We start from the raw sequence: 25,879 nt of genomic DNA, 5'->3' as shown, positions 1-25,879 counted from the left end.
ATTGGCATTGGTGCCTAGTGATGCATATTGAATATGTTAGATTATTTCCTGAATGACTTTGTGTGGCACAGATATTGTAGGATCATTCTGAGATCCTGTAGGTTCAAGGTTTACACAACTGAACGTGGTGCCCTGTTCCATATCGGTCTGCCTACACCTAGTCATATGCATGTTTGTATAGCTTGTGTGTGCTTTTTGTTTCTTGCCACAAACATTGTTTGGAGTGTACCTTTTGCCATTTTCACATTGTATCACTTAGCTTTTGTTTTTAATTTTTTTTTCTAACTGGCAAAAAATGGGGGGTCAAGCAAATACCACACCCAACATATCCCATACATTTTGAGGGCAGTTCTGTGCAGCCAAATTATTCTTTTCCATGTCCTTAGCTACTTGGGCATTTGTTCCTAAAACTGTATAATTGAAGTGAAATTGTTTGGGCCCCTCTGGGTCTATAAATGTGTTTGATAGATTGCCATGAATATAAATATTGTTGCTACACAAAGTGGTATTCTCAAGTTCTGCATTTATCTCTCCACTTTATCTGATGAAGCAGTTAATAGTTTGTCCGCGAATGAAAATATCTGAAAGCCAAAGTACAAATTGTGGCACAAGGTTAGAGCCTTGTTGATCTCCAGCGGGTCTGGGTATTAGAGTGTCTTTTCGTTAACCACACAGGCACTCTGAAGCTGTCATAGGTTTGGACTCTGTTTTGAGCAAATACAAATCACAGCAGGTTGGAAATAGCTCTTTCAGTGACACTCAGAGGATATAGTGCAAACTTTCAGACTACAGGAGAGGTTAACTATTGCTGTGTTTTGAGTGTAGAACTTGAATATGTCCTTAATTTTTTGTGAACAGGTTGATGAGTCTTCTGCAGCTACTTCTCTGGCCCAGCTTATTAAGGTATATATAAATTCTTGTCAAATAATATAAAAAAGTATTATTTGCTTCATATTTTTAAATCTTAGACTGTGATCTATAGCTGGATAGCTGTTGTCATGTAAACAAAATTTTAATATAATTTTTAGTAATTTAAAGTATTTATTTTGACTTTAAAATGTCTGTATACTTTGATCCTATTCTGTAACAAGTAGTTCCCCGTGTGGGAAGATAGAAGGGGAGCACCTTATCAGGCCCAACATGATGTTGCAAATTACTCACCTTCAAGACACAAAGAAGAGGCACTTCAGGAGCTGTTTACCATTTTTCCTATGTTTTGTTAATTTTGCATTGGAAACTAACACAATTTTCACAGAAGAATTTAATTGGCTGTAAGTTAGGGATGTTTCAGGGGGATTTGCAACGGCCAAAAGAGAAGCGTTTCTGTCACATGGACAATTGCATGGCTATTTCTGAATTGCTAGTCATTGTAGTTATAGGTCCATTCTTTGAATGCTTCACAATTTCATAAACTGTAGTGTATGTACAGTGAATAACACAATCTGATTTGTTTGAACGCAGACTAAGTTGTGTAAACGTACCTAATTGCTTGTAGGAATATACCAATGTGCACGTGTGGCAGTCGTGACCTTCTGAAAGTGTGGTAATGCCCTGTTTTCCTGTGGAACTGCCTGCCTTCTTTCCTCAACAACGTGTAACTTTGAGAAAGCACTAGCGATTGCACGTTGTGTGAAGGCGTGGCGCTAGCCAATTAAATGTCTAGTCTTTAAAGTTACACAAATTAGAGAAGGCAGGGCCTCACACAGAGGAGCTAGTTCGTTCTTCTCAAAAATAAAGGCTGGAGCTCATTTCCAAGGAAGAGAAATCTCTTCCCACTGGTAACTTCTCACCCCTCTCACTGCAGAAATTAAATTGTGTACATTTGGGGGGAAAAAAAAATAGATTGGAAGGTAGCCACCAAAAGAAATTGGTCTCTATTAGTGCTGTCCCTACACATGTGCTTGGTTCTGTAAAGTCATGTGAAGTTTTACTCTAAAATGGGAAAAACTGTCCAAGTGATCTACACATCTAAGCTTTCGAGAGAATTTAATCATTTCAGAAAAATACAGGAACATGACATAAAGCAGCTCAAAACTGCTACTCTAACCTCTTTAGTGCAGACTGGCTAGCATGGAGGCGATGTGTTGTAAAAAGTTTTCTGGTTTATCATTACTATGTATTAAATGCCATATTTGAATTTTGTTCTATTCCTAGCAATGTTTTGTGGTTTGAGGATGTGTTTTGTAAAATGTTGGGATTCAAACAAATTAGTCAATTATCTGTAAAGTCTTCTGCAAATGTTAACGGAAGTGATCTCATAGATGTCAAACTAGATTATGTTACTGTTGAGAAAAACTGTGTGTATGAAAGAACCATTTAATAAACTGTAGAAACTAGTTGGTTGCTTTTGTGAATGAATGCATATAAAACCAAACACAAGTGGCTGATCTGAATGAGAGGTGCTTGAAGGTCCACATCATTTACAATCACTCCCTTAGACCCTGCTTGTATCTGGAATCGTGTGTAATAAAAACTTTTGAGCAAATACTATTAAAAAAAATCAGCTGACTTCAATAATGTGAAGATATAATTCTGCAGAAGGCTTATATTACAAATTGTATGTTAAAAAGAACAGTCAGCTGGAAAAAAAAACTGCATTTTTTTTCTTACTGTAGTTAAATTACTTGATATGAAGAAGTGAGTGGGGGGAAACATGCAGTTTGGACTCCCTGCAGCACATGATGGTCAAATTCCTACTGAAAAGAATCTTTTATCTTGCTGAGGGATTGAGGGAAGTTGGATTCCTTTTAATGCTTCTGTCTTTGAAGCTGAATTTCAGCAAGCAAACTCAACTGCCCTGACTCTTAAGTTGTATGTCCTTTTAGTGCTGTAAAATGTAAATAATGATACTTGCATCCCTCTTTCTCAATTAAAGGTACAGTGGGTATCTTCTTATTCAAATAGTCTGGAGCTTAAAAATCAGCTTAAAAATACTAGATGGTATAATGTTTTCTCCAGATAGCTTCAGTCCATGTGGGACAAAATTGGATTGGTTACACAAGTCTTTATGTAAGGTACAGCCGAGTCTAAAGGTTTGAGTGCTCAGGAACGCTATTTTCAAGTAGGTTGACAGGCACATAAACACCCTGTCATGGCGTAAGGAGTCCCCAGAACATCTCCAGGATAACTGTATTTTATACAAGCAGCTGTTCTGCTGCAACCTCCGCTAGCGTTGTGCTGCTCTGTACAGGATGGGATGAGTGGTGGTGTCTTTGGCTGTGTGTGCTTCAACGTGTTCCTAATGTGTGTGTCAAATCATTACCTGTTACGCAGACTGCGGATCTGGCTGAAGCCAACGCTTCCGAAGAAGATAAAATAAAAACTATGATGGTACAGTCTTGCCAGGAATATGATCCAATCAAGTTCTGATAATGTCAAATCTGTTCCTTGAAGATTACCGAAAAAATGCAGAGATGTTGGTTTCAACAAGAGAGACACATACATACCTTTTCGTTCCCTCCCCAAACCTTTCAGTTACATGAAGAAACCCTTGGGTCCACCTCCACCATCATATATTTGCTTTCATTGTGGGAAACCTGGCCACTACATAAAGGACTGCCCAACGAATGGGGTAAGATTGTGGGGGACTTCTGGCGTGACTGAATTTTGAATCTTTTTACCTTGGCAGTTACGTAACAAATGCACGAATACTCATAGTTTCTCTTTTTTTGTTTCTCTTGGGGTGAAATACAGAGGTTATATGGCAATGTTGCAAAGCCCTTGGAACGTTCTTGCTAACCCTGATTTTAAGGCTGCAGTGTAACAGTATGCAATGAAGGCAAAACCAGCCAAGGTGCTCTCAGGAACAGCAGCAATGTGCATTATACAGCGCCTTTATCGCAAGCTGAACAAGGATAGGATAACACCGAACTCACTTTTGGAAATGCACTCAAATCATGTTGAAGATGCTGACTTCAAGACCCCACTGCATTAGCTCCTGGTGTCACTCAAGCCTGAACAGCTACCATCTGCCTTTGTGAACAAGACATGGATGGATGCCAAAGGCAGAGTGGCACCGAGCCACTGGCTCCCTCGGGGCTGCAGGCCCCACACAACAGGGCTTTCTCAGCAGGGAAAAAAAGGTCATTCTGCTAATTTTCTGCATTTTCTGTTCTTTCTCCAACATATGTGCTAAGGCTGGACAGACTGATGTGTGTCTGGGAGAGCTGATGGAGGATCAGCAGCAGGCAGATAGCTCTACCTGCCACAGGAGACGGGGCTCCTTCACACATCAGCTAGCGTTGAGACTGGTGTGTACGTTCGTCAGGGGCACGGCTGAGGCACACTCGCCCATGCAGAACCTTACGGGAGGGCTGGCTGGGCTACACCTGTGTCACAGGGACAGCGGGCAAGTGCGCCAAGATTTTGAACACAAGCCACTTGTCAACATTCAATCCAGACAAAAATCCATGACTAAAAAAACTAACCAGCCTCAACGGCTTCCTGTTAGGCAGCAGACTCTGGATGAGATTTCCTACAGAAAGCTGAAAACTACCGTTGTAGCTTATTTGCTATTGTTACACAGCCACCTGTAAGCATCACCAGTGCTTTTCTCCTGCTCGCCTTTCTCTATTGGATGTATGCTACTTTGCCCTTCCTTCTCCTACACTACAGCAGTTGCCACGGGATTTCGCCACCTGCTAATCCCAGGCTCGTCCGCTGTGCTCACTGAGGGCAGTAGGGATTTCCTCCTGGGAATACTCAGTGTGGCCAACGGCAGCTGCCTGGGGAAGTAGCGGGCAAGAAAATGAACCCACCACACATAACGAACCATAACTTCATTTCCTCTACATTTCTGGGCATATGCTCCCTTTGCTCTCATGAAGTTCCTTATTTGAAAGGGCCTGACCAAACAGAACACTTCAACGTTATCATTAGAAATCCAGGACAAACAGATTTGTCTGTGCATTTCTCTATCTCTCAGGAGAAAGATGCTGTATTTTTAGGTCATGATCTTTGCCACATTACGACATGCGATCTCCAGGCATCTGAACACTTTGAACTGAGCCAAAAAACACCCCAAGCTAAGACCAGGAGGAATGCCATAAAGCAGCATCTGTTTTAAACTGATGCTTTATATCTAGTCCTAGAGGCAACAGACAAAAGATAAAAAGATAAAAGCAAAGATAAAAGACAAATCCAAACCACAAATATCACCAGTGGGCTTTTAAAGTGCTCTTAGGCACTTCAGTATGAAACGGTCCTTAAAACTTCACACAGCACTGCTACTCTTCAGATGGGAAAGAGGTGTTGGGGTTTTCCTCGCTTATTTCCCCATAGCATTCAATTTTGAGTTCTCAAACAATTTCGCACGTCAACAACAGTGAAGTCAGAACATTTCTGAACACTCCATTTGTATCATGCAATAGATGCACTTCCTAATCGTTTGCCAACCTAAGGGACCTTTTACGGAAACTGATTTAAAAGAGCCAAAAAGCCCACACAGAGATGCGCTCTGAGGGCCGCGCAGTGATGAACTCCAGTAACAGCCAGGGAATGGAGCCCTCCAGAAGATCTAAATGTGAAGAGCTCCTCCAGGGCCACAGGGCATCGCAGCATTCCAGAAAACACCAAAACTGCAAAGGGCACCAAAAACAAAACGGTGAAGCGCTCCAAACAGCCCCAGGGTGCAGAGCTCCCAAACAGACCCAGGGTAGAGTGTTCCCCAAAACCCCAAGGGATGGAGGCCGCTGAAAAAGCCCCGGCATGGAGTGAAGTGCTCCAAAATACCCAAACAGTGAAGGGCTGCCAAAAAAGTCCCGGGGCTGGCAAGCTCCAAAAGATCCAAACCATGAAGTGCTCAAAAAAACCAACAAACAAACCACCCCAAAACCAACAACAACAACAAACACCACCAAAACACCAAACCCCAGGATAGAGAGCTCAAAAAAAACCAGGAGACAGAGGGTTCCAATAAAGGTCTGGGGCAGAGATCAGCTAAAGCTTCAAGAAAATGCCCAGGGTGGAGAGCAGCCAAAAATCCAAACGGTGACAACTCCCAAAAGGCAACACGGAGAACGGCACAAAACACCAAAGAGGAATGCACTCCTCCAGGGCAGCACAGCGGTGACACACTCCTCCGGGCTCACAGGAAACAGTTCCCAAAAAACCAAACATTTCTCCAGGGCAGCTGCTGCGATCCTTTCCAAAAAAGCCAAGTTCCGTATATGCCATACTATAGCCATAAAGGGCTTATACAAAATAACAAACAGCGAAGCACTCCTGCAGGGCCGAGTGGTGATGCATTCCAAAGCACTGGATGTTGCAGTGTTCCATAAAAAACACACACTGTAAAGGCTCCAAAAAACCAGAATGGTGAAGAGCTCCATGAAAAGCTGCAGGCTGGAGACCTCTGGGACAGCGGCAGGTGGAGAGCTCGAAAACACACAGGAGATGGAGGGCTCCTACAACGGCCCAGACTGGAGAGCTGCCAGAAAAAACAAACAGTGATGACTGCCAAAGAACAACACAGTGAACGGCTCAAAAAACCCAAGTGGTGATGCAGTAGTCCAAGTAGGTGGTGAAGCTATCAAAGACTGCTATAGTCTTCCAGAAAATACAAAATCAATAAAGTACTGTCAAAAACCAAAACTGGTTAAGTGCAACAACAACGCCCCGGGCTGGCCGCGCTGGAGGGCTCCCAGAAAGCCCTGGGCTGGCCACGCTGGAGGGCGATTCAGGACTCTAGAAAAAAAATCTCTGGGTGCCGAGCTAAAAAAATAAAAAAGAAAGTAATGGGGATGACTCAAAAAAAAGGCTGCCAAAAACCAAACCCGTGATGTAGTCCTCCAGGACCATTTGTGGAAGCATTCCCCCATCGCAGTGCTCCATCTCCCTGGGCGGCGAGGTGATGTACTCCTCCAGGACACTGTTGTAAACAATTCAAAAAATGCTGGCTGTTGTCCTGTTCCATAAAACACTAAAACAATACAGGATACCCAAAAACCAAAATGGTGAAACTCTCCCAAGTAACAGAGCAGCCCTCCCAAACAGTCCCCATGTATAGTGTTCCCCAAAACCCCTGCGTTGGCAAGCTCCAAAACACTCAAGTGATGGAGGCCTCTGAAAAAGCCCCAGCATCCAGCACTCTTAGAAAGCACCAAGGTGAAGCACTCCAAAATATCTCAGTGGTGAAGAGCTCTGAAAAAGGCTCCTGGTGCAGAGCACTCCAAACAATGCTGGGTGGTGATGCATTCCAGTACAAATGGGGCATTTTAGCCATCCAAAAAAAAGCCAATTAAAAAATTCCAGAAAAGCCAAGTGATTAAGTGCTCTAAAACATCTGGGCAGGGAAGTGGTCCTCCAGGGCCAGACGGTGATGCACTTCAAAACTAGTGTGGGCGATCCTAGAAAACAGCAGTGGAATAGCTATTTTTATTCCCCTTCGGAGATTAGTAGTCAACAACTGTACAACATCCCTGTCTATCTCCTAGAGACAGCAATTCCTAGCAAGTCCTGTAACAGTCCTTGAATGCATCCCAATTCATCGTCTCCTAGGGGTTCCTGGGCAATTCCTCATCTCTCCCTCATTTTCCTGTGCCCAAGAACCACACTGCACGCTCCCACAACGGAAATGCTGCCTGCGCTTAGCCACACTACACCTGATGGGTACACAAATGCCACACCTCTTCCCAGAGCCCTGCTATTGCACGGGGATTAGTCAACTCTGCGCCAACCGCTCTTTGTGCTTCCCAGAGAGCTTTCATCCTTCACAGGTGGCCCCTGCGCAGGGGCACAACCCACTCCTCTGCCTTTGAGGAAACCTGCCACTCACAGAAGGCCCTTTCTGGCCAAGATACAAGGTGGCCCCAAAACATTCCCCTTAGCCCCTTCAAATGGCCACCTGCAGAGCTCCCGTTTCACCCGGGAGCCACTTTGCTCCTCCGGTCACTCTCACCTCGCCCTTGCTGGTCGCCTGCTACCCAAGAGACACACAAGCAGCACAAAGCCCTCATCTGTGTCAAGGCACAAGACTCAGCTGAGCTCCCCAGGCTCAAGCTACAGGACACTCAGGCACCAGAGACTAGGTGGACGGACAAGAGGATTTGCACCGTGTCCCTGCTTTCCATCTATAGGCTGAAGAGAACTTGACGGTATGTTTACTGCCTACACTTGGAAGAGTCTGGCTGAGCTTGTAGCATCTGTGAACAGGGCATGAACAAGACAGTATGCATTTTTACATGGAAACAAAAAAGCCTCACCTTGCCTAGCTGAGCCTTTCTTCATTTCAATTTACACTATCTGTAGGTTGTTATATTATCTGTTCTACATACAGAACAAGGCCTACATTGCTTGAGTGAGGCAATTTCTGTTCGGATATAAAACACACGCAGCTAGCACACCATCTAGATATATCTTTATATGGACAGACTATATACAGAAAACATGCAACAAGCATAAAGAGAATATCTACTGATAGACAGAGATACATGTCAATATGAGTCTTTTGAGTACATAGATACACCCCCCGAACGGTCTATACAGAACATCCACAGACACTATATACTGCATCGCCAGGAAGAGAAGCCTCAGCCACTCTCATCTCCCTGAGGCTTTATTCCTCTCCCTATTCAGAAGATACATTATCTACACATAGAAAAGTATACAGGAAGCACAACCACGGTCTTATCTCCATAGATGCACTCTCTACACAGAGCACAGACATAGAACATACCAAATAGACACACAATCTGTCAATTCCTACCCAAAACAGGCAGCCAGGGGAGGGGAAGCTACGCTTTATCTTGACTATGGATGTCGAGGTCTGTATGTTGACTAGACACTGTCTCCAAATGGAAGACAGACACTTTCAAGGCCATGGGAGGAAGGGCATTTCTCTCTGTGCGTGGAGTGTATGCTGCCCTGACTTGGAACACGTGCACACGAATACACATACTTTACGTGCAGACACACACAGAGAGAAGGAGGCAAGGCGTGGGTTTTTTGTTTTCCTGTCTGTAAAGAGCTCATATACTGCCAGTACACAGAATATGTACCACCTCAGGTAGAGTAGATACAAAGAGATGAAGCAGGTCACCTCTGCTTACAGAAGACAGCCTCCTTCCACAGAAGCCTATCGAAGGCCCTTACAGGCATGCTGTTCTGTCTGTACACACAAGAGATCTTGAAGAGAGGGTTTGGTTTCTCTCTGTAGAATACATTTGATAGGAGAGGAAGGCTTTTCAGTCTTTTCTTTAGAATACAGCCTATGCAGAATATACACAGGGATGGTGATGAGAGGCTTTTCTGTCTGCGTAGAGACTGTACGGGCTAAATGTAAGACCCATATATTGAAATGCAGTGCCTCACTACCTCAACATCTAGTACCTACCACCTGTGTACACACGAAACGCCAGCAACAAGGGGAGGCTTTTCTGTCCCTTTGCAGACTACATACTGTCTTCCTCAAGACTACACACGGACAGGCCAAGCCAGGCTTGCTTTCTCAGTACGCAGCATATATCAGGATATACTCTGCCTATCAAAAAAGGGACAGAGAGGCTTTTCTCTCTGGATAAAGACTATATCTCATCTGTAGATAGACTGTATGCAGGCAAAGCATGTCCTTTCCCTCTAGTCATAGGCTAGATACCGCCAAGGCAGGGCTTTTTGGTCTGCTTATACAGCGTACACTGGCTGTACAGAGAACAGAAAACACCACCACACAGACTAGAAAATGGCTGTACGGAGAATACACGTGGAGAGCACTGCACACTACTTTCCTGTCAGGACGCAGAACGTATTCTGGTTACACAGCAGAGACGGGCCACGTGAGGCACCCACACGTGAAATCTGGGGACGCTAGGGAATGAAGGGGAGGGTCTGTCTGTACATCAGGCACACTCTGCCTGTAGAAGCACACAAACAGGGGAGGTGAGGCTTTACAGGTAGTAAGTACGGGGCTCTTCTGCCTGTATGTGGAATATAGGCTGTCTATAGAGCAGAGAGACGTCACTGTACTTAGAACATCTACTGCTCACCTGTACAACAGGCCCAGTGAGGAAGGCCTGCAACCACATATGCCAGCACAGGCCTCTCAGACTCTGCGGACGGGGGTTGTGTGGCGGACAGCAGACTTTGAGCAACATCCTCTCACAGCCCACATGTGAAAGCAGAATGACTGGGCACCCGTCTCTACCCTCCACTGGACTCCTTGTCCACAGACAAGGAAAAAATGATCAAGGATGCAAAGGTCAAGGGCATGCTCGGCTGCAGCCACCATTCGCTTGTAGAATTTAAAAACCTGAGAGAGGCGAGCAAACCAGCAGAATCACAACGCTGGGCTTGAGCAGAGCAGGCTGCTTCCTGAAGAGTTGCTAGGCAGGAGCCAACAGGAGACTGGCCTGGAGGGCAAAGGGGCCCAGGGCGACTGGTTGAACTTCAAGAACAACAGCCCTCACCTCCCCAGACACCAGAAGGGTCCATGCCAACACACAGAGGTGGTCACAAGCAGCAGAAGGCAGCACAGGAAACTCCTGACCCAGTTCAAACGCAATAAAGGAAGAACACACAAGGGGCAGGCAGAAATGGCTTACCCAGGGGGAACTGAGAAACATTGCGCCAGCGGGCGGGGTGGATTTTGGAAAGCCACAGCATAGCTGGAGTCAAACTAGGAAGAGATGAAGGCCAACAGGAAGGGCTTCTGGAAGCAGAAGGAAGGCTAAGGGAAATGCAAGCCGCTGCTCAACAGGAAGGGAGGGAACCTCCTAGCAAAGGACAGAGCAAAAGCCAGAGAAGATGCTACTCTGGGCAGGAGCATATGGGTGCGCTTGTGTGCGCGTGTTTTGGGGAGTATTTGCCTCACTTCTCACTCCTACTTCTCTCCCTCACGGGAGGGACACAGCCAGATACTTCGTGAGGAGCGCACTGGACAGACAAGGAGCAACAGACAATTTGCAGATTCTGACTCCAGACAAGGAAAGTCGCTCCCCATGAGAGTGCCCAAGCACTGGAACGAGTTGCCCAGGGATGATACAGAATCTCCATCCTTGGAGACAGCCTAAATGTGACTGGACACAGCCCAGAGCAACATGATCTGACTGGATCTGCTCTGAGCAGGAAATCAGACTAGATGGCATTGGGAGGACCCGCCCGACCTAACCCACTCTACGAATCCCCACAGATTTCTCATGTCACTCCAGTACTCTCCTAATTCATCACTGGCCAGTGCTCATGTTGAGAGCTCTACAGAAGTGTTTGTGGAGCAAAACACTTGCTCCTAGGACATCAGACGAGTTGCTTGAGGCAGCAGCCCTTACCTTCCATCACTTGTACAGAGGTGAAGCATGGCAAGCCTAGGGCACACTAAAGACATTTCAGACAGGTAGCAGAAACGAAGGCAGAGTTTAAAGGTTATGTCTTCCCATCGGAAGCCATCTCAGACCAAATGGGGGCAAGTAAAACAGGCCCTGAAAGCACATGAGAAGATACACGACAGCTCCTCTGGGGGAAAGTGGGCCATGTGCAGCTCAAGGTCCTCCCCCTGCCTTTCTCTCCCCCAGGGGGAAGAAGGAACTGCAACCAGCTAAACTTGCTGTCACCCTCGCTGAGGGCACTCAATGAACTGCTCAGACTGTTGGGTAGTATCTGGTACAGACACACACCCCCTTCTGGGCTAAAAAGAAAAGTCTTTTTTTATGTATATATATTATTGAAATCTATACACTGACATCAATATTTACAGACTTCTAAAATACCAGTACTCTTATGGAAATACCATTCATAAAAATATTCCCATTTAAATATAAATGTGGGCCGGACTACGACTCAAGCGGAGCGTGCCACATACAGCAAAGGCAAAGCACGTTTAGCCAGGGCAGCTATCTCAGGGCGACTCGGGTGCAATTTTGCTCTGCAAGGGTCCACAACAACTGCAGACCTTGCTCCTGGCCTCCCCACCGGGAACAAATGTTCGCTTTTCCCAAATGCAAGATATTACCACGAGCACCAGATATGATACTATCTTTACCAAGCAGAAAGGGGAATCCCTCCACCCTACCAAGTGAATTCACCTTGGGAAGGCAGAGAGGAAAGACCCAAGGAGATTGCCTTTCAGGAAGGCAATAAGCCTCGGGCAGAACAGGCTGATCTAAGAGCAGAGATGAGTCTTTATGAAATGAGCCAAGTGGAAAGTATTTTGGCCTTGGCCACTTCCCACTTTCTGGCAAGAAGTAATGCATTTCAAAGCAAAGGCTATTCCAGAATCCTCTGAGCTGCTGCTGCCGCCGCTAAATGGCCCCATTTCCTGTGGCTGGGTGCAAACAGACCTGTCAGACAGACAGACAGACAGGAGGTGTCAGGTACCGGTACTTGGAGGTTATGCAGACGGGAATAGCTCGGAGAAGGGAGAACAGGCTACACTTGGCTTTCAGTCGTTTAAAAGCATCCTGCACCATCACTGAGCGTGAGCACGAGCTACTGCTACGCTAGCCTATGAAATCTGGACTCAGTGTCAGCTAAGAGGGGCATTCGTTTCTACCAAGTTTTGCTTCCATTCAACTGCTCACCTTCAGAATACTTTCTCTTTGCAATTTAGTTTCTTACCAGACAGCTTGAAAGTCATCTAAGAGCAGGTCCCCGCTGCATATCGCAGAGAAGCCAACTTGGTGACCAGTCTGCTCTAGTCTCCTCATCTTAGTTTCAAGATCAGAAGATGCTGCAAGAGACAAGCAGCATTACTACACTGCAATATAGATGAAAAGTAATGCAGAGAGACTCATTTCTGGGCTGCCAAACAGTACAATGCAGAGCATTCTGCAAACGGCTACGTGGCAGTGAAAGCAATGTGCAAGCCAGCGCACTCTAGACTAGACCCCACAAGACTTTCACAGGCATGAGGGCAGGGGGGCCCCTCCGAAAGCCAGTCCCCTCCTGCCCCTGGGAGCAGCAGGGATGGAAGAGCAACAGGCACCCTCACCAGGAGGTGGGAGGCGGGGGCAGGAGGGCTGTAATAGTCTTTGGTGAGGTGGAAACCGGCAGCACATGAGGTCCCCAGCCTCCACCTCCAGTGCTCAGCCTCCGAACCGCTGGCACCTCAGCCTTCGTGCCTGTCACAGTGCCGGGTCCTCACGGCAGGGCCGGGCACAGGCTCCGGACATCTAGGCAGGCTGCCTGCCACCTGCTCCCTAGAGGAAAGCGGCCTTCGCCCCTTGCCAATACCTCGGGACCCAGTGCCCGCTCCCCCGGCCATCCTCCCCGAAAACGCCCCCCCTCCTCCTCCAGGCAGCACCGCTCCGGCCTGCTGGCAGCTCCACGTGCAGCGCCCCGCTGCCTTCAACGCCCCCCTCCCCCGCCACACCTCACGCTGGCCGTTCCCGCCTGAGCCTTCCCGAAGCTGCACGAGCACCCGCTGCCGGGGGGAGGCAGCGCCCGCCTGCGGCTCTGGTGGCAGCAGGCAGAGTGGGGAGAAAGAAGCAGGCAGAGGGGGAGAAAGCAGCACCCAAACCAGAGCCGGCCCTGCAGAGTCCATAGCCACAGCACATCATTCATCTGGGTAGCAACAACGTAGTGAGGTCATTCAGGAACGACAATTTACTGACAGCATAGCTCGGACTTTTTTTTTTTTTGGTGCTTCCTCCCTTACAACCATTTCCCTGGTAATTCGCCTTAGATGATTTCTCAGAACACAGAGCACATTCTCTACAGGCAACTTGCAACCCTTCTAGTAGCAGCTAGACTAAAGACGTTAAACACTAAACATGTCAAGTGTCATGGAGATGGTACCCTTCCTTTCTTGGCTGGTGGAGTTTAACTACACTTGCATGGAAATTAATCCTGCTGTGCTTAAGAGTGCAGTCGTGCCAAAGAGCTCGAAAAAAGGTTAACAGAGCCCTGTCTGGCTGTGCAACCTGGCATGGTTGGCTATGACTGCCTCAGATGTGAACTTGCAGAGCCCAACCCTTTACAAGCTTTGCCCTGAAGAGAACTAAGCGAGCCAGGCAAGAAGAGAAAAAAAGAGGGAAAAAATCCCTAGGAAATATGAACAGCACTTTAATTAACAATTGCCCTTCTTTCCCCTGTGCACGGAAGATCCATTCTTCCCTGCTCCTTACTTAGTAAGAGGAGTTGAATTTGACACGCTGAATTTCACTTCCACGTGGAAGTTTTACACATTTACAAGAGAAGCATTTTGCCATCCTTAGTCACGCTTGGCTGACGACCTGCCCGGAGCTGTACGCACAGGATCCACCTTTTGGGTAAGGAAGGCATTCTTGTGAAAGGCACAGCTACAATAGAAAGCCTTCAAGAGTTAGACTGCAAATGAGAAGGCTTTACAGATGCACACGGCCCAGCTTGCTTCATTATCAAATCTTGATAATTTTAATTCTAATCATTTAGTTATAATGTTTTTAATTTTAATAACTAAGACCTCAGATGCAGTTTTAACTGTGTTCCCGCCCAGCTTCAAGAGAACACATGTGCAAAATATTTGTTCTCTCAGCAAGAAAATCACTGGTCCAAAGAAAGATTTATTAAAAAAGAAAGCCATGCTCACAATATTTGCTTTAGAGCATCCTAAGACTGTAAAATTCTGTGTTACCTCAGGATTTCCTATCAAAAGAAAAATAAGAATAAAAAGTTAAGTATGAAATCTTGAAATCTAAATCTATACCGTTAAAACATGAATCATTTCTGTGCACACATTTTTGCTATGGGGACAGGAGAAAAGTTATAGAAATAATTTACTGCAGTAGCCATTTGAGATGCTGAGAAACACTTCAGTAACACCTACTATATTCCCTGTTTTCATTGCAATACTCCAGCTCTGAATGGGGGAAGTAGAATACAGCGATCCAGTAATACCACACTAGACCATGTATAATTCTCAATAAAACTCACTAAACTCGGGAAAACATGCACTTACCGTGCAGCATTTTTGTCACTATGTAAGAGCATAAAACCACATCAACCGTGTCTCACTTCAGCTGAAAACCATTTGACAAAGTGGGTGCAAGTTTGCAGTGGCCCAGCAACCTTATCACAGACAAGGGCAAGACCCCCAGCTTAAGAAAAGCAAGAGCGCAGTGTAATGCATAGCAAGCTGCAAATCCAGTGGTTTTCACTTACGGTAGCTGAAAGCATTTTAGTCCCTTCTTTTTATCCATCGATGGGTTGCGGTTGGCTCCCCCCCATTTTGAGCTATATTCAACAACTTGAGACAGAAGCAGGGACAACTAACAGACCAAAACCAAGGTGAAGGGGACCCTGTATCCTTCCCTTGCCAGGCAGAAGGCAGTAGTCTCAAAGGGAGGAGTGAATGGAAGCAAGTCCCCACTCGGCATGGCAGGTGAACCTTCTCCTCCTCGCCCACCTCGCCTTGCCACGTACCCCTGCACAACAGATACGAGGCTCTGGCTGTGGAAGGCCACTCAAGGCAGGATATGGATGATAGTCAAGCTACACCAGAGGTAGCACCTAGGCCAGAAAGGCCCGCACCTCGTGTCGTGACCACCCCACGAAGAAGAAAAGGCAGGTTATAGCTGTAGGGGACTCCCTTCTGAGGGGTACAGAGGGCCCAATATACGGGGCAGACCCTCCCCTCAGAGAAGGCTGCTGCCTCCTGGGGGCCCGTGTTAAGAACATTACGAGGAAACTCCCCAGCCTGCTATGGCCCTCTGACTGTTACCCACTGCTGCTCCTCCACGTGGGTGGGGATGAAGCAGAGACACACAATGCAAAAGCGATCAAAAGGGACTTCAGGCTCTTGGGATGGTCACGGAAGGATTTGGGAGCGCAGGTAATATTCTCCTCCCTCCTTCCAGTTGAGGGCAGCAACGTTGGGAGGAACAGGCGGACACAGTCCATAAACGCATGGCTCTGTGGCTGGTGTCAATGCCACAACTTTGAGTTCTTTGACAATGGGACGGCCTATACAGCACCAGGCTTGATGAACACTGCTAGGATTCACCTCTCTCAAAGAGGGAAGAGGATCTCTGCCCAGGAACTAGTGGGGCTCATTGACAGGGCTTTAAACTAGGCTCGAAGCGGGAGGGGGATAACATCAGGCTTGCCTGCGACATGTTGTGGGACGACATGCCCAAAATGTTGGAGGGACGGGGTGTTGGTGAGGGCCCTCAGCCTACTGCTCAGAGACGTGCTGGACCCACTGCAGCATGCTCGAAGCCTAGAGGAGATGAGCCAGGGGCTCCAGACACAACGGGAACCAACAGGAAGACACTGGGAGAATATAGCAAAAGAATTCCAGCCACTCCAGCCAGTAAGTCAGCCTCATCGGGCACACAACTGAAACGCCTCTACGCAAACACACGTAGCATGGGAAATAAACAAGAGGAGCTGGAGACGTGTGTGCACCTGCAAGGCTATGACCTTATTGGCATTACAGAGCCGTGGTGGGATAGCTCCTGTGACTGGAGTGTTGGGATGGAAGGATACAGGCTCTTTAGGAAGGACAGGCAGGGCAGAAGAGGAGGGGGTGTCGCCCTCTACGTCAATGACCAGCCCGAGTGCACGGAGCGCCACCTGGGGATGGACGAGGAGCTGACCCGAGAGCTTATGGGTCAGGATTCAAGGGAGGGCTGGGGCAGGGGACATCATAGCAGGGGTCTGCTACAGGCCACCTGACCAGGGAGACTGAGCAGATGAGGCCATCTACAGGCAGATAGGAGCAGCCTCACGTTCACAAGCCCTGGTCCTTATGGTGGATTTCACCATAAAAAAATAGCAGCAAAGCAATGAAAGACAATGTAAAGTCAACATCCTCTTGGACTTGTGATACATGTTCCCCTCGTTCAGGCTGCGAGCCAGATCTCGAACACACTGACTGATCCTCCTCCCCCAGTTACCCAATGCTGCTCTAAGGTTTTAACTTCGTCCAACTTTGCCACAGCCAACCGGGCAATGCAGCAGGGACCCAGGGAACCAGAGAGCAGGGTTGTGGTGGAGCGGTCTTCTGCCAAAGGAGGAGGAGCGAGAGCTGCGCGGCAGTGCTTCACCTCAGCGCCCGCACTGACGGTCCCTCAGGGCGTCCCCTCCCGTCACGGTAATAACCGCGCTTAGCGGGGAAGCGGTCCGGTGGGGGCAGGCGCAGATTCGCCCCGCGAGTGTACGCACACGGTCCGGACCAGGTGCTTGCACAGAAGGTGCTCCGGTGCCGAGGCAGGCAGCAGCGGGGGCCATCGCTCTGCCCCGCCGACCCGCTCCCAGGGCGGGCTCAGCGCGGGAGAGCCGCCCCCGCGGAGGGGCCCCGCCGAGGAGGGCCGGTCCCGCCAGGCCCCCCGGCCCTCGCTGAGGGCGGCGGGGCGAGCCGGGATGGCGCCGGGGGGCGGGCGGTACTTCTGCACGGCGGGCGGCGGGCTGGAGCCCTTCCTGGCGCGGGAGGTGCGGGCGCGGCTCGGCGCCACGGAGGTGAGGGGGGAGCCGGCGCCGGTGTCCACCCGGGGCGGGGCGGGGCGGCGGGACCGCCGGCCTCGTTCGCTTCGCGCCCCGGAGCCGGGCGGCCGCGGCCTGGGCTGTGCCGCCGCCAGCGTGGGGCCCCACGGGTCTGGTCTTGGTGTGGGCCGGAAGGGACCTCGAAAGGCCGCCTGGTCCAGCCCCTGCTCTCTCCAAATAGGGGATAATAAACTCTCCAACACTCCGTTTTAGTGTTAGAAAGCAGGCATTGCTTTCTTCGGTGCTGGGTGCACGGGGGATAGCCCCGCCTGTCGTGCATACCCTAACCCAAACGTTCATCCTTTATATACCTTAAGACCTGAATATTCAGACATTTTCCGAGAAGTCTCCACCTCTCCGCCTATAATGAGAAATTGGGTTTTGGTAGAGAAGCTGGTAACCCCCAGATGTGGTCCATCCCAAACGTGGATGCCTGTCAGTGGGCTGCCCTGTGACAGACCACCACACCAGCTCAGCTCCTGGGACCTGGACCTCAGCCCCGTGACTGAGCCTCTTCCGCGGTGCCTGTTAGGGGAGCAGCAGTTTGCAACGGCCCGTGTCGGACTCCTTCCTCTGCATCCCGCAGGGTGTCTGTCCAGGAGATGCGCAAAGACCATGAAGAGCAGCTCCAGCGGCTGAAGAGGCTCAAAGACCAGGAGATCGATGCGGTGACCAGCGCCACTTCGCACACCAGGTACCAATGGCTGGCGGCATATTCCCGCTTTGGTCCAACAGGGAACCAGCCTTGGACCATGGCAACAGCGGCCATTCCCTCTGCCACCCACTGCCTCCAGGGATGCTGAGCTGTTTAATATCTGTCAGTACTCCCCTAAGCATCTTCCTACTGCTCTGCTATGAGCCAGAGAGGTTTGGGGCAGGGTTGCACAGCCTTTCGCCCCCCCACCATCCTCCTCTCCATCGCGGTGAGATGAAGTGTGTCCCGCAGGGGTGACCCTCCACTCGTTCCTCTCCGCAGAACTTGGAATGGTGTCATTGAGCAGATGGAGAAGTTCTCCAGCAACCTGCACGACCTCTCACACAAGGTGGAGGCCACGCACCACATCACCTCTCAGGAGTTGGCCATGGGGGCACGGCAGCGGGACAAGCAGCTCAAGGGTACATCTGCTATTCCCCTGTGTCAAAATGTCTGCAGGGTCCCCACCAGGGCTGGGGACACCCAGAAAACAGGGAGAAGGTAGGGCTTTGAGTCAGCCAGAGGATGGGAGCCTAGGCTGGCAGAGCCCTGCCTGCCTTGGTCACTGGACATCTCACGGTCTCCCTCTTACAACTTGAAGTCCTGAGGGTGTGTAGAAAGTGATGAGCACAAATGCACGCAGCTTTTCCATGTGGACAGAGGGGGTTTCCCACCTCATGCTGCTCATCGCCCTGCTGCCATCTCTCCCCAGTGCTCCAGGACAGGCTGTCACAGCAGCAGAGGGACATGGAGGAGGAGTGGAGCAGACTGCAGGAGGTGATTGCCAAAATGGAGGCCAGGCTGGGTGAGCAGGCTCGGCTGCTGGAGCAGGTGAGCCCATGCTGTGTCCTCTGCCCAGGTCAGCCCTCCCATCTGGGTATGGGGCATATGTCCTGCCCACTGGAGGTCCCTGGCCTGGAGCCTGTGAATGATGTCTGTCTCTCTAGGAGCGATGGAGGGCGACAGCAGAACAATCCAAAGTGGAATCGCTGCAGCACTCGTTGGAGGAGCAGCGGTGAATCATGGCCCAGCAGCTCTCCATGGAGCGAGCAGAGCTGGAGAGGGCGAAGGTGAGGTGGGGCAGAAGTCTCCAGGTGTCTTTCACACGTCCTGTGAGTCTGACCGGGGCTGCACTGCAGCATGTGGTGGAGGGAAGAGCTGGGTGCTGGGCTGCAGCATCCTTCCTCTGCCTCCTCAATCCTGCACACGGTCGCACAGGGAATCACAATCAGACCAGCCCTCTGGCACACGGATGCAAGAGGCTGCTGTGTGCCTGCATGATGCATGCTGGTTCCCGAGGAGTGTGGGGTGGCGCCATGGGCTTGAACCAACCTCTAGACGTTGTGTGGGGTTTAGTGGCAGAGATGGGTTAAAGGAGAAAAATCCTATGTCGAATGGCACTTAGTGCTTTCTCCCTCCCTCTCTTGCAATGCTCTCCAGAGTGCTTTGCTGGAGGAGCAGAAGTCAGTGATGCAGAAGTGCTCGGAGGAGCGACGGAAGCTGGCGGCCGAATGGGCTGAATTTCACACCCGGCAGCAGTTGAGCAAGGAGCGGATGGAGCGTGACATGGACCGAGCTTTGCAGATGGACTCCCAGAGAGAGGGCACCATCATGAGCCTGGGCGGGCTACAGGGGTGGCTTCTGTGAGAAGCTTCCCCTGTGTCTGACAGAGCCAATGCCAGCCGGCTCTAAGACGGACCCGCCGCTGGCCAAGGCCAAGCCATACAGCGTCTCTGTGATAACATATTTAAGAAGGAGAAAAACAGTTAGAGAGAGCTTTTGGAGCTGGAGAGGGGAGTGAGAAGATGTAAGAAACTGTGCAGACACCAAGGTCAGTGTAGAAAGAGGGGGAGGAGTTGCTTCAGGCGCCGGAGCAGAGATCCCCCTGCAGCCCGTGGTGAAGACCATGGTGAAGCAGGCTGTCCCCCTGCAGCCCATGGCGGAAGGATGAGGGGGTGTAGAGATTCCACCTGCAGCCCGTGGAGGACCCCACGCAGGAGGAGGTGGAGGCACCTGAAGGAGGCTGTGGCCCGTGGGAAGCCCACGCTGGAGCAAGCTCCTGGCAGGACCTGTGGAGAGAGGAGCCCACGCCGGAGCAGGTTTGCTGGCAGGACTTGGGGGACCCACGCTGGAGCAGTTTTCTCCTGAAGGTCTGCACCCCATGGGAGAGACCCATGCTGGAGCAGTTCATGAAGGACTGTAGCCCGTGGAAGAGACTCACATTGGAGAAGTTTGTGAAGGACTTCCTCCTGTGAGAGGGGCTCCATGCTGGAGCAGGGGAACGATGAGAGGAGTCCTCCCCCTGAGGATGAAGAAGCGGCAGAAACACCGTGTGCTGAACTGACCGTAACCCCCATTCCTCGTCCCCCTGCGCTGCTAGAGGGGGGTGGAGGTTGAAGCCGAAAGTGAAGTTGAGCCTGGGAAGATGGGAGGGGTGGGGGAAGGTATTTTAAGATTTTATTTTATTTCTCATTCCTCTACTCTGTTTTGCCTAGTAATAAATTAGATGAATTCCCTCTCTCAGTTCAGTCTGTTTTGCTCGTGATGATAATTAGTGAATGATCGCTCCCTGTCCTTATCTCGACCCATAAGCTTTTCGTTGTACTTTTTCTCCCCTGTCTAATGAAGGAGGGGAGTGATAGAGCGGCTCTGGTGAGCACCTGGCCCCCAGGCAGGGTCAACCCACCACACATATTTAAAAAGGTAAAAACCCTACACAGCAGCTGTAGAGAAGGAAGTGAGAAAAAGTGAGGGAAAAAACAACTCTGCAGACACCAAGGTCAGTGAAGAAGAAGGGAGAGGAGGTGTTCCAGGTGCTGGAGCAGAGATTCCCCTGCAGCCTGTGGGGAAGATGCAGATAGTTCCCTTGTGTCCAAGTGTCCTCCACCTGGAGAACTATGGTGGAGCAGACATCCACACTGCAGCCTGTGGAGGCCCCCATGCTGCAGCAGGATGTGCCCTGAAGGAAGCTGCAGCCCATGGAGAGCCCACACTGGAGCAGGCTCCTAGCAAGAACTGTGGCCTGTGCAGAGTAGTCCATGCAGGAGCAGGTTTTCTGGCAGTACCTGTGGCCCATAGGCGACCCATGCTGGAGCAGACCATTCCTGAAAGACTGTACCCCATGGAACGGACCCATGCTGGAGCAGTTCTTGAAGAACTGCAGCCCATGGGAAGGACCCAAGTTGGAGAAGTTTGTGAAGGTCTGTATCCCATGGGAGGGACCTCACGCTGGAGCAGGGAAATAATGTGAGGAGGAAGGAGCAGCAGAGGCAAAGTGTTATGAACTGAGCGCAGTCCCCATTCCGTATTCCCCTGCACCGCTTGGGGGGAGGAGGACTTGGTAGAAGATTTAGGAGTGAAGTTGAGCCTGGGAATAAAGGAGGGACAACAGAGGGAAGGTGGTTTTAGTTTTGTTTTACTTCTCACTATCCTACTATGTTACAATTAATTGTCAATAAATTAAATTCATTTCCCCAGGTCAAGTCTGTTTTGCCTATGATGGTAACTGGTAAGTAACCTCCCTGTCCCTACCTCAACCCACAGGCTTTTTCATTATACTTTCTCCCGCTGTCCTGAGAAGGACAATTAAACTGCAAGGAATGGGGCTCAGTGGGGTGGTGTGGGGCAAAACCTCTTCCTTTTGGCCAGCAGCCCCCAGGGAGGGCAGAGTGGGAGACCCTTTCCCAGATCTCCCTGAGCTGTGGTGGGGCAGCCCAGTCCTGAGCTCCTTCACATCACAGCCCAGGCACAGGGCAGCTTGGTATGAGCAGCGCCTGACATTGAATGTGGCAGCTCCCCTTGAGGCCAACCAAGTGTGAAATAGAGCCAGTACAAGCTGGGAGAAGAGGCATTGCTCAGGGGAGAACAGTCAAAAGTGTGCTCAGCTTACGGGATCTCTGCAGCAGTCAGCACATGTGGTGCAGACAATGAGGAACCCTGTGCCAATGTCTGTACATGTAACTGACCCACAACATGCATGCAGCCAAATGAGGTGAGCACCTCCAAGCCAGGGCAATCCCAAGGAATGGGAAGCCATCCCTCCTTCTGCCCTTAGGGAAGTCCCAGTGCAGTCCTGTGGAATGGACCCATGTTTGTACCCATGCAGAGAGAGCTTATGTACACTACTTTGAACAACTAAGGGCATGCCAGTCCTGGCTGAGCCTCAGCCTCCAAGGAGGTACATCAGTACGACTCCATGTGTGTAAGAATATAAGGCAGGTCAGTCTGACAGCGTGCAGTCCAGGAGGTTTAACCAGCACACAGACAGGCTCTGGCTCAGTGAAGTGGGAGTCCCAAAATGGGGGGTATCTGCAATGGGGCAGGTTGACGGTGGTGCACACACTCGTGGGGGATATGGGCACACCAGCCCCAGGAAGTAGGCAGTGGGCTCAACAGGGCTGGGGGGTCCCCACCTGGAGCTGGCACGGGGCAGGGACTGCAGACAAGTGCTGTGCCTTGGAGCATGGGGCCTGGGTGTGCGGAACAGAGCTCGTTGCCTGCGTTGCTTTCTCCAAAGGTCAGCGAACAAGTGCAATGCAAATGCTGGCGAGCGGGAAGCAGCAGGAAGCCGTGTCTCCCAGACAGGAGCGTAGAGCCAGGTGGAGGCTGGGCCCATCTGGTCTCTCCAGTCTGGCAGCCAGGAGGATAGTAGAGACCGCACAGGGGCCCCAAGGGAGGCAGGGGAAGTGATCAGATGCAGAGGACAGCCGGAGCTGCCCAGCCCTGGCAGCGTTTGCTCCCAGGCATGCCAGGGCAACCCACAGTGCAGGGCTGGGAAACCAGGTCCAGCAAAGGAGCCGAGGAGACTCCACAGGCACTCATCCTCTGGGTGGGGAGATACACCCCATAAGGAAGGAGCTTGGATGATGACCATGAAAAGGCCAGAGGACCGGAGAGCCAGGTGGACCTCGGGGGCTGCACAGGGATCCAGGTGGCTCAGCTTTCTGCCCAACCATTGAGCAGACATGGCTGCTCTGTCTTCAGGTGGGAATGCTATGATCAAGGTACAAGTCTCACTGCAGGGAAGCAGAGGCAGGTAGTATCTCTGAATCTCACACTGGGTGCATGAGCTGTGCTGCATATGGAGCAGGGAACTGCCTTCCCCACATCCAGACTTCTGTAAGTAGACTTTGCTGAGATCCTGCAGCCCCTCACAGGGGCAAGTAATGGGGTAGCAGGGCTCAGCATCAGAGGCACAGCTCAGCTCCCCTCCTCCTTTGAGCCTCCCTACTTCACACTTGGTCTTCCCATCACTGATAGGCCTAAAGCACAGCATGGGATGGTGGGGAGGTGGGAGGTTGGCTGAAGCCCCCTCTGTTGCTACCCTTTGGAGGGAAGGACATGGCAGTAGAGACTGCTCCCATGCTCTGGTGCACCGCACAGTGAAAGAGATCCGCACACGAAAGCAGAGGGGCCAGGCTGGTGCCAGCTGAGGTCAGAGCCAGGCTGGCAGTCTCCACAGGGCCGGCAGCATGCCACGCACTCCTGGCAGCACAGAACGGATTATGCCTGGCCATAGCAGTTCCTTCAGCCTCCATCCAAGTCCCGGTCTCCAGGAAGGCCAGGACATGGGCAGGGACCTTCTTGGACCGCTCTGGCATAAGTTTTCACTCTGGTATTGGTTGGAGTGAAACAGAGCTGTGGATGCCCCATCCCTGAAAGTGTTCAAGGCCAGCTTGTATGGGCCTCTGAGTGGAGGGTGTCCCTGCCCATGGCGGGGGGGGTTGGAAGTAGATGATCTTTAAATTTCCCTTCCAACCCAAACCACTCTATGATGCTGTGTGCCAGCAAAATGCCTCTTTCACCATATAGTGACACCAAACCACTTCTCCCAAGGCACTCCAAGTGCTTAGGGCTCCAAGGAATGGAGCAATTGGCTCCAGCTGAGCACAGGCAAGGACAGGAATAATGCCTTGGGTGTAGTGTGCCAACATGCCTGTGCACTGGGCAGCACTCCAGCTGCAGGTTCACCACTGCTCTCTGCAGCCCTTGGTGAGGGGGATTCAATGCTCAGAGCTTCATTAGAGTCACATTGCTGAAAGCTCTGGCTGGAAATGATGCATCACCCACCACCTGTGAGGATACAAAAACATTGCAGAGTGGCTCCTCAGCAGCACTGGCTACCTCAAGCAAAGCCTCAGGTCTCTGCTGCGCTCCAAGTCCCACAGACTAGCAAGCCAAGTTCAAGGTGTGGGCCCTTATCTACAGGGTGCACCACGGCCCCGTCCAGCACAAGGAGCCTGAAGCTGTGGGCTAAGACCATGACTGACGTGTTGCTCCTCGGGCACAGCAACATTGTCCCCAGGCAGGGTGAGACATGCCAGTTTAGGGACAGATTGCTGAGAGCTTGCCAGGCCCCTCACCTAGCTTCACTGCCTCCTGCTCTGAGCCCCGCCACTCCTCGCTGGGCCACCTCTGCAATCATGGGTACAGAGCAGCCCAGACACTGAGAGATGGCATACAGCCTTTATTGCCCACATTGCCCTTCTGAAGGCAAGTGCCCAGCAGCTGCACTTGCCCACCAACACTGCTGGTGCACGTGCAATAGTTGCATTTGGGGTCCACTTGGACCCAGCATCTCTGGGCTACGTTCTGCCTCTGCACTGAGTCCTACCTGGCTGCTCATAGAATAAACTGTATATCTTCTGGGACTCCTTCTCTGTGCCATGTCCCATATGATGGACCCCATGCTGTCCCCTTCACAGCCATTCCTGGATGGTTGGTACAAAGCTGGTGGTCCAAGAGCAGGTCTAAAAGGTGGAAAAATGCAGGATGAGGTCTTGCGTTTTCCAACTCCTGATGACAGCAGAAGGTGCAGCTGTCTCTTTTTCCTGAGCTCATGGTGTAGAAGCAACTGCTGTGGGACTCTGAAATGTCAGATCTTCCTAGCTGACACAGATAAGCCTTGGGCTCTGCCAGTAGCAGCCTCTGAGCTTGCTGCTAAGGGCACCCCATGCTCAGCCCTCTGCTTCCTGCAGCAGAGGCTTTGATGAGTGCATGTATGCACTGTGCATCTGCCTGCTTCGGGCTGTAATCTACCTGGGTGCAGAGGCATATGGTGAGGAAGAGCGAGGTGGCAGTCCTAGGCCACTGGCTGCAGCCCATGCTTTCTCAAAGACTATTTCATGCAGCACGACTGCGTTGTAGTCGCATATAAGGCCTCTCGTATCTTACCACATTTCCTGCCCTCACCACTTGTGTTGTGCTGGGAGGCAGGTCCAGAATATCACTACCTACAGCCTATACACAACTTTTGGCACCAATAGCCTGCCCTGGAAACCTCCTGTGCTGAGGTTTGGATGCAGTCCCTGTAGTCCTGCTGCTAAGGAGTCGCTGGCTAACACTTCTTAGTGAAAATGTCTCTTCTATACCAATGTCCTGTGCTACCAGCTGCTTCTCTAGCCCATCCTGCTGCATGGCAAACACCTCGTCTCTTGGGCACCTGACTGGGTTGCAGTGGGCTGCTCTCAGCACCCACCTGTTGAATGTGAAGTCTTGGCATGTGCCTCAAAAAAAACTTTCAACACAAGACAAATGCTATTGCAAGAGTTAAGAATACTTTCAGTCGGATGCAGCCTTTAACAATGCTGTGCCTAGGATCAGGCAGGGAGGTGACATAAAAAGCTTTATTTACAGCTCTCTGTGCTATGAGGCAGAGTTATTCCTTTCGCTCTAACCAGATCACACCCACCAGGATGCAGATACAATCTTTGGCCATAGTCATAGAATAATAGAATCATAGAATCATTTAGGTTGGAAAAGACCTTTACGATCATCAAGTCCAACTGTTAACCTAAC

At 50.4% G+C, this 25,879-nt stretch overlaps 2 long non-coding RNA genes across 2 annotated transcripts; both read left to right on the top strand.

Moving 5' to 3' along the window:
- Positions 1 to 18,020: 18,020 nt before the first annotated feature.
- On the top strand, positions 18,021 to 18,841 carry LOC142602515 (uncharacterized). The gene is made up of 3 exons (XR_012836258.1): positions 18,021 to 18,082; positions 18,365 to 18,504; positions 18,795 to 18,841. It is a non-coding gene; the product is annotated as an uncharacterized LOC142602515 (long non-coding RNA).
- An 8-nt stretch (positions 18,842 to 18,849) lies between these two features.
- LOC142602514 (uncharacterized) lies at positions 18,850 to 19,697 on the top strand. Its single transcript, XR_012836257.1, has 3 exons — positions 18,850 to 18,913; positions 19,030 to 19,152; positions 19,523 to 19,697. It is a non-coding gene; the product is annotated as an uncharacterized LOC142602514 (long non-coding RNA).
- The last annotated feature ends 6,182 nt before the right edge of the window (positions 19,698 to 25,879 follow it).

This window comes from Balearica regulorum, chromosome 7 (genome assembly GCF_011004875.1).
Source record: "Balearica regulorum gibbericeps isolate bBalReg1 chromosome 7, bBalReg1.pri, whole genome shotgun sequence".
Classification (NCBI taxonomy): domain Eukaryota; kingdom Metazoa; phylum Chordata; class Aves; order Gruiformes; family Gruidae; genus Balearica; species Balearica regulorum.
Note: the sequence above shows the minus strand (reverse complement) of the source record. Positions and strands in the feature narration are given on the sequence as shown.